This window comes from Salvelinus sp. IW2-2015, linkage group LG7 (genome assembly GCF_002910315.2).
Source record: "Salvelinus sp. IW2-2015 linkage group LG7, ASM291031v2, whole genome shotgun sequence".
NCBI classification, from domain to species: Eukaryota; Metazoa; Chordata; class Actinopteri; order Salmoniformes; family Salmonidae; genus Salvelinus; species Salvelinus sp. IW2-2015.
This window is the reverse complement of record NC_036847.1, coordinates 7772043-7785640: the sequence shown is the minus strand read 5'-3', so window position 1 is coordinate 7785640 and position 13598 is coordinate 7772043. Positions and strand designations below refer to the sequence as shown.

The 13598-nt window shown below is 43.4% G+C and overlaps 1 pseudogene; it reads right to left on the bottom strand.

Moving 5' to 3' along the window:
• The window catches only part of LOC111966907 (rho guanine nucleotide exchange factor 10-like protein), a 38923-nt pseudogene that overhangs the window by 10659 nt on the left and 14666 nt on the right, over positions 1 to 13598 (bottom strand).

Below are 13598 nucleotides of genomic sequence, written 5' to 3'. Positions count from 1 at the left end.
TGGATGTTACAGCTGTCGAACCTTTTGAGGATCTGAGGACCCATGCCAAATCTTTTTAGTTTCCTAAAAAGGGGAAATAGGCTTTGTCGTGCACTCTTCACAACTGTCTTGGTGTGTTTGGACCATTCTAGTTTGTTGGTGATGTGGACACCAAGGAACTTGAAGCTCTCAGCCTGTTCCACTACAGCCCCGTTGATGAGAATGGGGGCGTGCTCGGTCCTCCTTTTCCTGAGATGCACAATCATCTCCTTTGTCTTGATTATTTTGAGGGATAGGTTGTTATTCTGACACCATCTGGCCAGGTCTCTGACCTCCTCCCTATAGGCTGTCTCGTCATTGTCATGATCAGGCCTACCACTGTTGTGTTGTCTGCAAACTTAATGATGGTGTTGGAGTCGTGCCTGGACACGCAGACGTGGGTGAACAGGGAGTACAGGAGGGGACTGATCACGCACCCCTGAGGGGCTCCAGTGTTGAGGATCAGCGTGGCGGATGTGTTGCTACCTACCCTCACCACCTGGGGGCGGCCCATCAGGAAGTCCAAGATCCAGCTGCAGAGGGAGGTGTATAGTCCCAGGATCCTTAGCTTAGTGATGAGCTTTGAGGGTACTATGGTGTTGAACGCTGAGCTGTAGTCAATGAATAGCATTCTCATGTAAGTCTTCCTTTTGTCCAGGTGGGAAAGGGCAGTGTGGAGTGCGATTGAGATTGCGTCATCTGTGGATCTGTTGGAGCGGTATGCAAATTGGAGTGGGTCTAGGGTATCTGGGATAATGGTGTTGATATGAGCCATTACCAGCCTTTCAAAGCACTTCATGGCTACGCACGTGAGTGCTACGGGTCTGTAGTCATTTAGGCAGGTTGCCTTAGTGTTCTTGAGCACAGGGACTATGGTAGTCTGCTTGAAACATGTTGGTATTACAGACTCAATCAGGGACATGTTGAAAATGTCAGTGAAGAACACCTGCAAGTTGGTCAGCACATGCCCGGAGCACATGTCCTGTTAATCCATCTGGCTACGGAGAGCTTGATCACACAGTCGTCTGGAACAGCTGATGCTCTCATGCATGCCTCAGTGTTGCTTGCCTCGAAGCGAGCATAGAAGTGATTTAGCTCGTTTGGTAGGCTTGTGTCACTGGGCAGCTCGCGGCTGTGCCTCCCTTTGTAGTCTGTAATAGTTTGCAAGCCCTGCCACGTACATAGGCGAAAATCCCAGGGGGGACACGACCTTCCCATCCTGGGAAAAATATGATTTGTCCCCCCCAATATATCACTGTAAACATAACTATGTCATTACAATAATATTAATAATACGCAATGAAAGCACTTATGCTGATTATAGACACTTAATAGCGCGTTTTTAAGTTTCAAAAGATTGTGACCCTCCCCCGCCTTTTGCTTCACAATGGTTTGATCTACTGCCAGTTCTTTAGCTGGCAAGGTAAAAGAGGGTTCGTATCTACTGTCCGAAAGACACTCAATGTACGTAACTGACGTGAGGTTAATCCAGTCAATCGGCCATAGCAATGTTATTTTGTTTTGTGTTGGCAGGGTTCACACACTAGCTGAATTTGCAGAGCTAGCGCGCAAACTAAAGCAAACATTAACCATCCAGCTATGCTTAGTAACCTATTCCATTTATGTGGCGTCGTCAAAGATGGAATTTTTTGCTATCATCAGTTTATTCCAAGATCAGCATGCAGCTGGAGTGCTTCAAAGTCCCTGTGATCAGGTTAGCGATAAACTGAAGTCCAAACTGAACAGAACTACACTCTCTTATACCATTGTCTTAAATATATTTAATGGTCTCGTTGCAAAAGCTAAATTGTCGCAAGTGAACTTTTTTCTTTTTTCTTTTATTTCACCTTTATTTAACCAGGTAGCAACGATTATAGCAAACACCACAGAAACGGAATTGGTGCTCGCTAGCTTTGCAAATTCAGCTAATATGAAACAAAATATATTAAAATTACGAAAGGTTGCAGCATATGTTGTGTAAATGTGTGTGTGTGCAGCTAGACCGGCCAGCAAGCCAGTTAGAAAAATGGCAGAAAAGAGTAAAAAAGACGGACATCAGAGTATTTTTCAGTACACCAAAACGCAAAGTAAGAACTCTAGTAGCCTATATCTCAAAGACTAGTTGATAAAATGTTCATAAGAAATAAGTGAAATGCTATGGGAATGTTTCACATGATGTCATTAGGCAGAGCAGGCAACAATGGCACACGACAGCAGAGCTGGGGACAATATGCAGGGACAGACTGGCAGAGACAGGGAGTCTCAGGTAAGTTTGTTGAGTTTTGTTTGGCAACATTATGAAAGGTTCTCAATTTTTTGGACTTGTAAAATAGGGACATAATTGGAAAATGCCATGGATACCCCCACTCTCAACTTAAACTGGTGACTAAACTAAGATTTGTTAAAGGCAATGGTATTGCTGTTGTGATTAATTGTGTAGTTTTGGGTACCGGTAGTTATGAGAACGGCAAACACCTTATTTCTTTTTCTAAGAGACAGTCTGTCTCCGGTACCGGGTGAGTCGGTGAGGGTGGTGAAAGGGAAAAGAGCCAAGGAGAGAGACTTCAGAGGACAGTGTCAAAGCCACGGCAGGACCAGGTGTCACCCTTGTTGCCAGCAGCACCAGTATAGGGGACAGTGGCACAGCATTGTCCAGTTACCTCAGTGATGGCACAAAACCATATCAGCCACACCCACAATTTATAGAACCGCAAACTCTTGCCAACAGAGTGTTGACGTTTCAAGAGAGATGGTTTCGCGATTTCCCCTGGCTACATTATAATCCATCAATAAAAGGAGTGTTGTTTTTTCACTGTTGCCAAGGGTTTTCAAGCCAGCCATCTTTTGGCCAAAGAGCAGATGTTGCCTTCATTAGTGCAGGATTTAGGAACTGGAGAAAAGCCATTGAAAAATTCACAGCACATCAAAACTGCCAAACCCACCGCCACTTTGTAACTGTAACAGCACACCAGCTACATCCAATCAGTGCCCAGTTATCCAGCGCGTGGGAGGACGCAAGGCATTGCTTGATGAAAATTGTTAGTTCGGTGCAGAGTTACGATGGTGCCTCAAACATGGCAGGAAAATACACAGGTGCACAGGCAATTATGAGGAGGCAGCAGCCATTAGCCCTCTGTGTCCATTGTGGAGCACACTGTGTAAATCTGATTACACAGGCTGGCTGCTCAGCCTCCCCACTGATCCGGGATTCCCTTTCTTGGGTCCATCAGTTAGGTGTCCTCTATGGCCAGTCAGGAAAGTTTAAGAGCATGTTTGAATCAATTGCCAAATCCAAAGATACAAATCTGACCACCCTGAAACCCCTATGTCCAACAAGGTGGACTGTGCAGAATACTGCTATTAGAGCTGTGCTAGGGCAGCATGAGCGGGTACTAAGCAGCCTAGAGGAGATGGCAAAAACTGCATCCAAGAAAAGCTTCAACTGCCAGTGGCATATTTGAGCACTTCAACAAAGGCAAGACTGTGTTGGGCCTCAAACTTGCCTCTGCTGTTCTTGGAGAGCTTGAATGTCTAAACATTTCACTGCAGAAGAAAACTCAGACTGTCTCTGGTATGCAGGCTGCAGTCGAGTGTGTGCGGTCATCTCTTAGGGGCAAGAGAAATCACGAAAGCTACCTTTGACTGTATGAGAAAGCAACAACATTGATTGACTCTATTGAATCCATTGAGAGGCACTCAAGACGATTTGCTGGCAAAGCAGTGGATCACTATAGGGCAGAATCTTTTTAAGTGTTGGATGGTGTGGAGGCTCAGTTTGGCGACCGTTTTGACCAGGACAGTCTAAACGTCCTGCAAAAGTTGGAAAGTGCGCTTCTCACGGGGGAGTTGGATGAGTCTCTAGATCAGTACCCAGAGGTGAACATAGATTCTCTTTCAGTGCAGATCCCTCTCTTTCACAACAAATACCCCTGTAGCAGCAGTGGAGAGGAAGCAGAGGTCCTCAGGAGGCTTCCAGTGGAGGTGCGGGGGTTGTTTGACCAAGTTGAGGTGCTGATCAGAATTTTGTTTGTGGTGCCAGTGTCTTCATGTGAGGCTGAGAGGAGTTTCAGTGCACTCCGCAGGTTAAAGACTTGGCTACGGGCTAGCATGGGCCAAGAGAGACTGAACGGCGTAGTTGTCTGTAATGTACATAGAGACAGGCTGGACAGCCTCAAGAGGGAAAATGTCTGCCAGCAATTTGTTGGATCCATTGAAACCCACAAACATATGTTCGATTCTTTTGTTCAGTAGTGTGTATAGCAGTGGTTCTCAACCATTTTTGGGGTACTGGAACCCCTGCATATTTTGAGGCAAGGTTTTGAGCGGTCCTCAGGGACCTCCACCCCCTCTATATTATATGTAAAGTTACTGGAAACCTTGTGGTACTGAATACGTTCATTTACACTTTTTTATTTCACGGACCCCTTGCAATTACACCAGGGACCCCTAGGGGTCCATGGACCCCTGTTTGAGAACCCCTAGTGTATAGTATGATATTTGTTATTTTGTTTAGTAGTTTTCAGTACATGACAGTACACTTACTAATTATTTATTTAATGTTATTTTATTTAAAATTGCATACTTTGTGTGACATACTTGTCCATAGCTGCTGTTTGAAGAGTTGAGACACTGACTGAAGGATATTTTTGGTTGATTTATTTGGGTTATTCATTGAAGTAGTTATTTTGCTTTTAGAACTGTACTTATTTGTATCTTTTTGTTCTTGTAAAGATATTGTAGTAGACTCAGGCCAGTGGCACATATTTAATGACTATATAAATGTATCAGAAAGTCTAATTAAAAGGTCAATTCAATGTGGAGACCAACTTTGTGATGGTTCTCAATGGAGATTATTTTAGACGAGATCACACCATGTTCATTGTATTTACGAAAACTGCACCCATACAGTGTACAGTACCATTGCCACCTACTGGCCTTTCTTGGTATTGCTGGTTGTAAGTACAAATACCTGCTTACATACTGGACTGATAAGGAACACTGCTATAACTATTAGTAGTAGTAGTATTATAATGATTTAAACATTTGGAACAAGTTGGGACAACCCTTCAGTTCACTACTGTACCTATCAATTATCCAGTAGTAGTGATTATGGTTCCTCAATATACATTTAACATATTACAACGTAGGCTATGTGTTACASCACTACTTTTGGTGTCCCCCTCAGGAATTGCTCTTGAGAAAATTTCATGTAATTGTCCCCTCCAAAGTTGATATCAGATTTTCGCCCCTGGCCACGTAAGACGAGCATCGGAGCTGGTGTAGTACGATTCAATCTTAGCCCTGTATTGACGCTTTGCCTGTTTGATGGTTTGTCGGAGGGCATAGCAGGATTTGTTATAAGCTTCCGGGTTAGAGTCCCCCACCTTGAAAGCGACAGCTGTACTCTTTAGCTCAGTGCGAATGTTGCCTGTAATCCATGGCTTCTGGTTGGGGTATATACGTACAGTCACTGTGGGGACAACATCCTCGATGCACTTATTGATAAAGGCAGTGACTGATGTGGTGTACTCCTCAATGCCATTGGAAGAATCCTGGAACATGTTCCAGTCTGTACTAGCAAAACAGTCCTGTAGTTTAGCATCTGCTTCAAATGACCACTTTTTTATAGACCAAGTCACTAGTGCTTCCTGCTTTAATTTTTTGCTTGTAAGCAGGAATCAGGAGGATAGATTTACCAAATGGAGGACGAGGGCGAGGGAGAGCTTTGTATGCATCTCTGTGTGTGGAGTACAGGTGATCTAGAAATGTTTTCCCTCTGTTTGCACATTTAACATGTTGAAATGAGAAATTAGGTAAAACTGATTTAAGTTTCCCTGCATTAAAATACTCGGCCACTAGGAGCGCCACCTCTGGGTGAGCGGTTTCCTGTTTGCTTATTTCCTTATACAGCTGACTGAGTGCAGTCTTAGTGCCAGCATCAGTTTGTGGTGGTAAATAAACAGCCACGAAAAGTATGGATGAACACTCTCTAGGAAAATAGTGTGGTCTACAGTTTATCTTAAGATACTCTACTACAGGCGAGCAAAATCTAGAGACTACCTTAGATTTTGTGCACCAGCTGTTGTTTACAAATATGCACAGACCCCCCCCCCCCCCTCTCGTCTTACCGGAATGTGCTGTTCAATCTAGCCGGTGCAGAGTATATCCCGCTAGCTGAATATCCATGTCATCATTCAGCCACGATTCCGTGAAACATAAGATGTTACAGTTTCCGTTGGTAGGATATTCGTGATCGTACCTCGTCTAATTTATTGTCCAATGATTGCATGTTGGCAAGTAATATTGACGGTAACAGTAGCTTTCCCACTCGCCTTCTGCGGATCCTTACGAGGCACCCCGCTCTGTGTCCTCTGTACCTGCGTCTCTTTCTCTTGCCAATGACGGGGATGTTAGCCTTGTCGGGTGTTCGAAGTACATCCTGAGCATCCATGTCAGGGTTAGGGCCTGATCTAAGGTGAGCAGTATGTTCTGTGCCGAAGACTCATTGAAGTCTTTGTCCAGATTGAGGTGGGTGATTGCTATTCTGATGTCCAGAAGCTTTTTGGTCATAGGAAACGATGGCGTAAACATTATGTAGAAAAAAGTTCAGATCAGCGCAAAAAAAACACACAAAATAGCAGAATTGGTCAGGAGTCCATAAAACGGTGGCTATGCATCCTAGCGCCATCTTTAGTCACTTCTGTGTATCCCTTTTAACTTCCAGCCGCAGGTGGCACTTGTTGGCACACTGGATCTCGTCCTCTTTGATGCTGATGAGCCTCTGCATTGCTAGGCACGTCCTGCCCTACTGTTGTGTTAAGAGAAATGGTGGTAGAGGAAAAGTAAACGTTAATGTGTGTACATGTGTGTCTAACCTGGTAGGTGCCTTGTAATGTCCTGACTAGCAGGGTGACCTGTTCAACAACAGACAGGTCGTATTGTAGCTACTCCAGCTCCTGGTACAGTCAGGGAGGGCCCAGGAACCCTTTACCTGGCACACCCAGTCATATCTTTATCATCGGCGTCATCACCACCACCTTCATCATCACTATCATCCATCTCCTCTTACTCCTCCTAAAGCAAGTTTCAAGTTTCACGTTTTAATGTCACGTGCACAAGTACAGTGAAATGCCTTTCTCGCAAGCTCCAAACCCAACAATGCAGTAATCAATATCAAAATGCACAAAGGGCTGTTGTGGGTGAAGGCTTTCTCAAGCCAAAGAGGTACAGTAATACATCTGATTCAACTAGTTTTAAGTCTTTCTTGAGGAGTGGACTGTGATTAGTTGATCAGCTGAATCGGGTCGGCTGGAGCAAAAGAGTACACCTACACCTGCTCTTTGCAGATAAGATAGACAAGACATCCCTGTAACTGTCCCTGTCACCATCATTCTCTGGCTTTTCAAGAGTTAGTAAATATCCTGCTGGGTTTCTCCACCAAAACACTTCCACACATCAACAATAAGTTAACTCCAAATGAGACTGAACCTCAAAAATAATACAGGGATGTTTATCTCAGACATGTGAGACTCTAGGGAGAACATCTGACATACTCCCAGAGGGTTACATGTAGCCTCAATTATCACTCAATTAGGGCAATAAAGCCTTTAGAGATTTAAAAACGAGTCAGTTCTCCCCAAGCAGGTAGCGGTAGAGACACACTTGCTGAGCTCATACCCAGATAACTGACAGTATTAGTTGGAACAAGTGTTTGGAGATAGAATGGGAAGGCTTGCTTTTTCATAGCTTACATTGGGTATTTTGTCTTGAATGTGAAGGTGTACAATGCATTTAAATTTGAATTGGACGAATTGAAAGTGTTTTTACCTGGAACATTAGCAACGTTTGCCCGTTTCCCTGTATCTTTGCTCTGAAAGCTCTCCTGCCCCACCTCTAATACCTGCGTCTGCAGCAAGGGGGCGCTCTACTTCACTGTGTATTTAGGACAAATGGGAACTTGGCTGCTGATATCAGGGGTACCCCTAGTTGAAGAAACAGCAACACATTTCAATGGCCTGAAGATAGAGACGGATAGAGGGCGCACCTATTTTCAATAGTATTTCCCATGCTGTCCTAGAARCCATCATTGCAAAGATAGTGCCCTCTCTTTTCCATCTCTATGGGCCTGAACAAGATGCTGGACAAACATTGAGGGCTCTATTTTAACAAACCTAACACAATGGCAAATCTTAGCGCTTGAGTTAACACTATATGTCTGGGGGTGTGTCAGAAATATCTTTGCTATTTTCACTGCGGGAATTATGAGCACAATAGCTGGCGGTGGAGCTGGCGTTTTGATGAATAAATAAATTGTGTAATGAGCACTTGCCTCTGACCCTATTACGGGGGCTGAGTCACTTGCTTACTAGTGCTCTTCCATGCTGTCCCTAGGAGGGTTGTGTCACTTGAGTGGGTTGAGTCACAGACTTGATTTTCCTGTCCGGTTTTCCACCCCCTCGGGCTCGTGCGGTGGAGGAGATATTCGTGGGCTATACTCAGCCTTGTCTCAGGGTAGTAAGTTGGTGGTTTGAAGATATCCCTCTAGTGGTGTGGGGGCTGTGCTTTGGCAAAGTGGGTTGGGGTTATATCCTGCCTGGTTGGCCTTGTCCGGGGCATAGGCGGAAATCCCAGGGGGACGGGGGGACACGACCCCCCATCCTGGGAAAAATATGATTTGTCCCCCCAATCTATCACTGTAAACATAACTATGTAATTTCAATAATATTAATAATACGCAATGAAAGCAGTTGTGCTGATTATAGACACTTAATAGCGCTTTTTAAGTTTCAAAAGATTGCGACCACCCGCCCTTTGCCTCACAATGGTTTGATCCACTGCCAGTTCTTTAGCTGGCAAGGTAAAAGAGGGTTCGTATCTACTGTCCGAAAGGCACATGTACGTAACTGACGTGAGGTTAATCCAGTCAATCGCGCCATAGCAATGTTTACATTTTTATGTTGGCAGGGTTCACACACTAGCTGAATTTGCAGAGCTAGCGCGCAAACTAAAGCAACATTAACTAGCAAGCTAGCTAGTACCTATTCCATTAATGTGGCGTCGTCAAAGATGGAATCTTTGCTATCGTCAATTTATTCCAGATCAGCATGCAGCTTTAGTGCTTCAAAGTCCCTGTGATAAGGTTAGCTATAAACTGAAGTCCAAACTGAACAGAACTACACTCTCTTATACCATTGTCTTAAATATATTTAATGGTCTCGTTGCAAAAGCTAAATTGTCGCTAGTGAACTTTTTTACATTTATTTTATTTCACCTTTTTTTTTTTTTTGATTATAGCAAACACCACAGAAACGGAATTGGTGCTCGCTAGCTTTACAAATTCAGCTATTGTTGGAAGCCAGCCAATATGAAACAAACTATATTAAAATTAGAAAAGTTGTAGCATATGTTGTGTAAATGTGTGTGTGTGCAGCTAGACCGGCCAGCCAGCCAGGTAGAAAATGGCAGAAAAAAGTAAAAAGACGGACATCAGAGTATTTTTCAGTACACAAAACGCAAAGTAAGAATCTAGTAGCCTAATATCTCAAAGACGAGTTGATAAAATGTTCATAGAAAGAAGTGAAAAGCTAATGGAATGTTTCACAATGATGTCATTAGGCAGAGCAGGCAACAGATGGCACACAGACAGCAGAGCTGGGACAGATAGGCAGGGACAGACTGGCAGAGACAGGGAGTCTCAGGTAAGTTTGTTGAGTCTTTGTTTGGCAACATTATGAAAGGTTCTCAATTTTTTTTACTTGTAAAATAGGGACATATTGGAAAATGCCATGGATCCCCCGCTCTCAACTTAAACTGATGACTAAACTAAGTTTGTTTATGGCAATGGTATTGCTGTTGTGATTAATTGTGTAGTTTTGGGTACCGGTAGTTAGAGTACGGCAAACACCTTATTTCTTTTTCTAGGAGACAGACTGAGTCTGTGAGGGTGGTGAAAGGGAAAGAGCCAGGGAGAGAGACTTCAGAGAACAATGTCACAGCCACGGCAGGACCAGGTGTCACCCTTGTTGCCAGCAGCACCAGTATAGGGACAGTGGCACAAGCATTGTCCAGTTACCTCAGTGATGGCACAAAACCATATCAGCCACACCCACATTTTTGAACCGCAAACTCTTGCCAACAGAGTGTTGACGTTTCAAGAGGCCCCAAAGCACAGAATGAAATTCTGAACATCATGGCCAATACAATCATTCGAGGCATTGCAGCTGAGATTAGGTCTCTTCCGATTGTACAATCTTTTATTAATTGTTGATGGTACTCAAGTGTCTCTGGTGCTGAACAGGAGAGTGTCTTTTTGCATTATGTTGACCATGACCTTGTCCTCACGAGGAGTTATTGGGCTATAACAGGGTGTCGGAGACAACAGGCGAGGGCATTGCGAAAGTGGCAACTGAAGTGTTGTTGAGGCTCAATTTGCCCATGTCTGGCTTACGTGGGCAGAGTTACGATGGTGCCTCAAACATGGCAGAAATACACAGGTGCACAGGCATTGTGAGAAGGCAGCAGCTATAGCCCTCTATGTCCATTGTGGAGCACACTGTGTAAATCTGATACACAGGCTGGCTGCTCAGCCTCCCCACTGATCCGGGATTCCCTTTCTTGGGTCCATCAGTTAGGTGTCCTCTATGGCCAGTCAGGAAAGTTTAAGAGCATGTTTGAATCAATTGCACGTCCAAAGAAACACTGCCCACCCGGAAACCCCTATGTCAACAAGGTGGACTGTGCGGAATACTGCTATTAGAGCTGTGCTAGGGCAGTATGAGCGGGTACTAAGCAGCCTAGAGGAGAGTAGTTTTTAGTACATGACAGTACACGACAGTACACTTACAAATTATTTATTTCATGTTATTTTATTTAAAATTGCATACTTTGTGCGACATACTTGTCCAAGTCTGTTTTGAAGAGTTGAGACACTGACTGAAGGATATTTTGTTTGATTTATTTGGTTTTTCATTGAAGTAGTTATTTTGCTTTTAGAACTGTACTTATTTTAAGCTTTTTGTTCTTGTAAAGATATTGTAGTAGACTCAGGCAGTGGCACATTTAATGACTATATAAATGTATCAGAAAAAGTCAAATTAAAAGGTCAATTCAATACGGAGACTAACTTTGTGATGGTTCTCATTGGAGTTATTTTAGATGAGATACACACATGTTCATTGTATTTATGAAAACTACACCCATACAGTGTACAGTACCATTGCTACCTACTGGCCTTTCTTGATATGGTCTAGTTGTAAGTACGAATACCTGCATACATACTGGACTGGTAAGGAGCACTGCTATAACTATTATTAGTAGTAGTATTATAATGATTTAAACATTTGAACAAGTTGGTTAAACCCTTCAGTTAACTACTGTACCTATCAATTATTCAGTTGTAGGAATTATGGTTCCTCAATATACATTTAACATATTACAACGTAGGCTATGTGTTACAGCACTACTTTTGGTGTCCCCCTCAGGAATTGCTCTTGAGAAAATGTAATGTAATTGTCCCCTCCAAGGTTGATATCAGATTTTCGCCCCTGTCCGGGGGTATCGTCGGACGGGGCCACAGTGTCTCCTGACCCCTCCTGTCTCAGCCTCCAGTATCTATGCTGCAATAGTTTGTGTCGGGGGCTAGGGTCAGTCTGTTATATCTGGAGTATTTCTCCTGTCTTATCCGGTGTCCTGTCTGAATTTAAGTATGCTCCCTCTAATTCTCTCTCTCTCCCTCCCCTCCCGGAGGACCTGGGCCCTGGGGCCATGCCTCAGGACTACCTGGCCTGATGACCTGGCCTGATGACTCCTTGCTCCTAACCCTAACCCTAAGGACACACTTCAGATATTGCCACCCTCCCTTCTCAGCGCAAGCGAGCTAATTTAAGACAGGTAAATTACCAATCCTTGCGCAAGTATTTGRAAATAGCCCAGCGCAGGTTGAAATTGCCAACGAGCGTGAGTGTTACCCTCTATGTAAGATAATGCATTCAGCAATTGAAAAATCATCCAAATATGTCAGGGCTCTTTGAATCAACAATATGAAAGGGGGTCAGGAATACATTGTAATTACCGTCCTTCTGATCAGTTGAATATCTCTCCAAACAGCGGACCCCCTACTGATTTTTGGGCCACATTATTATTCATATATTCCCCATAATCATGCATGGGAAACATTGTGAAACATTGCGATCCCTTTCACAAGTTAAGGGCAAAGTTGGCATGAGGCATGAGCAGAATCAAGTAGGGTGCAATGAATAATTTGTGAGGTTCACTGATCAAAACGGAAGATTTTAAGATGTGAAGTTGGGTGAAACTTGGGGAAAACTTGACCTTTCTTCGTTAATGACATTATCCAAATATGTATATATTCTTAATTCCATTCCTTTACTTTAGATTTGTGTATATTGTTGTAAAATTGTTACATATTACTTGTTACATATTACTGCACTGTTGGAGCTAGAAACACAAGCATTTCGCTACATCCGCAATTACATCTGCTAACATGTGTATGTGACCAATAACATTTGATTTGATTTGGAGAAGACAGAGGAAAAAAAATGTTGATTACATTAATATGCAGTGTGGCTGATATTCTTTCAACATGACATTTGACAGTATGCCTCATCCATAGAGAATCTATTTCTATGGTCGCATCCTGGTAGTGCTGACTCACTTGACACTGATGTTTGCACAGATGAGGGTGTCGTTACCGAGGAAGACTTTGCGCTCCTTGGACTTGAAGACCTGTCCTTTCTCCCTGTACACCATCTCAATCAGCACCTCGCACAGTATCAGCTGCCTCTAGTCTGAGTTAAAGAGCTGTGGAGGGGACACAAATATCACACAACATCACACAACATTACACACTATCTACACACAACACAACAAAACACAAAACACTCACTCATTTACTCTTACACAAAGTAGAATTAACAAAAAAACTTTAAAAATCTTATTGACCTTAAAATATATTTTGAGAAAGACACAGATGCACAGACCTTGCTCAGTTGGCGGTCACCAACTCTGAGTGCCAGCTGCTGGATTTCAGCGACCTGGTCTGCTACTCGTTTCTGCTCGTTTAGCCTCTCGGCTAACGTCTCCAGCTCAGTGAGGGCCAACTGCAGGGGCATACGGTCAGGGTGGGCCTGGRGAGTGTTCTTCAGCATGTCCTTGATGTCCTGGGGGGGTAGGGTGAGAGGAGGAGATAGACACAGGAACAAAATGAGTAAGTGAGAGAGAGAAAAGGGAGGGAGAGAGAGAGAACCTGTCAGGGGACATTAAACCTATTATTTACACAAAGGATTCCCCCAAGAGATCTGGGTTTCCACCTGACATGCTTAACAGAGCAAGCTACTGTATACTATGGCCCTTATATGCAGTGGTGGAAAGTACTTAAGTAAAATACTTTAAAGTACTACTTAAGTAGTTTTTTGGGATATCTGTACTTTACTTCACTATTTTTTATTTTTGACAACTTTTACTTCACTACATTCGTAATGAAAATAATGTACTTATTACTCCATACATTTCCCTGACACCTAAAAGTACTCATATTTTGAATGTTTAGCAGAACAGGAAAA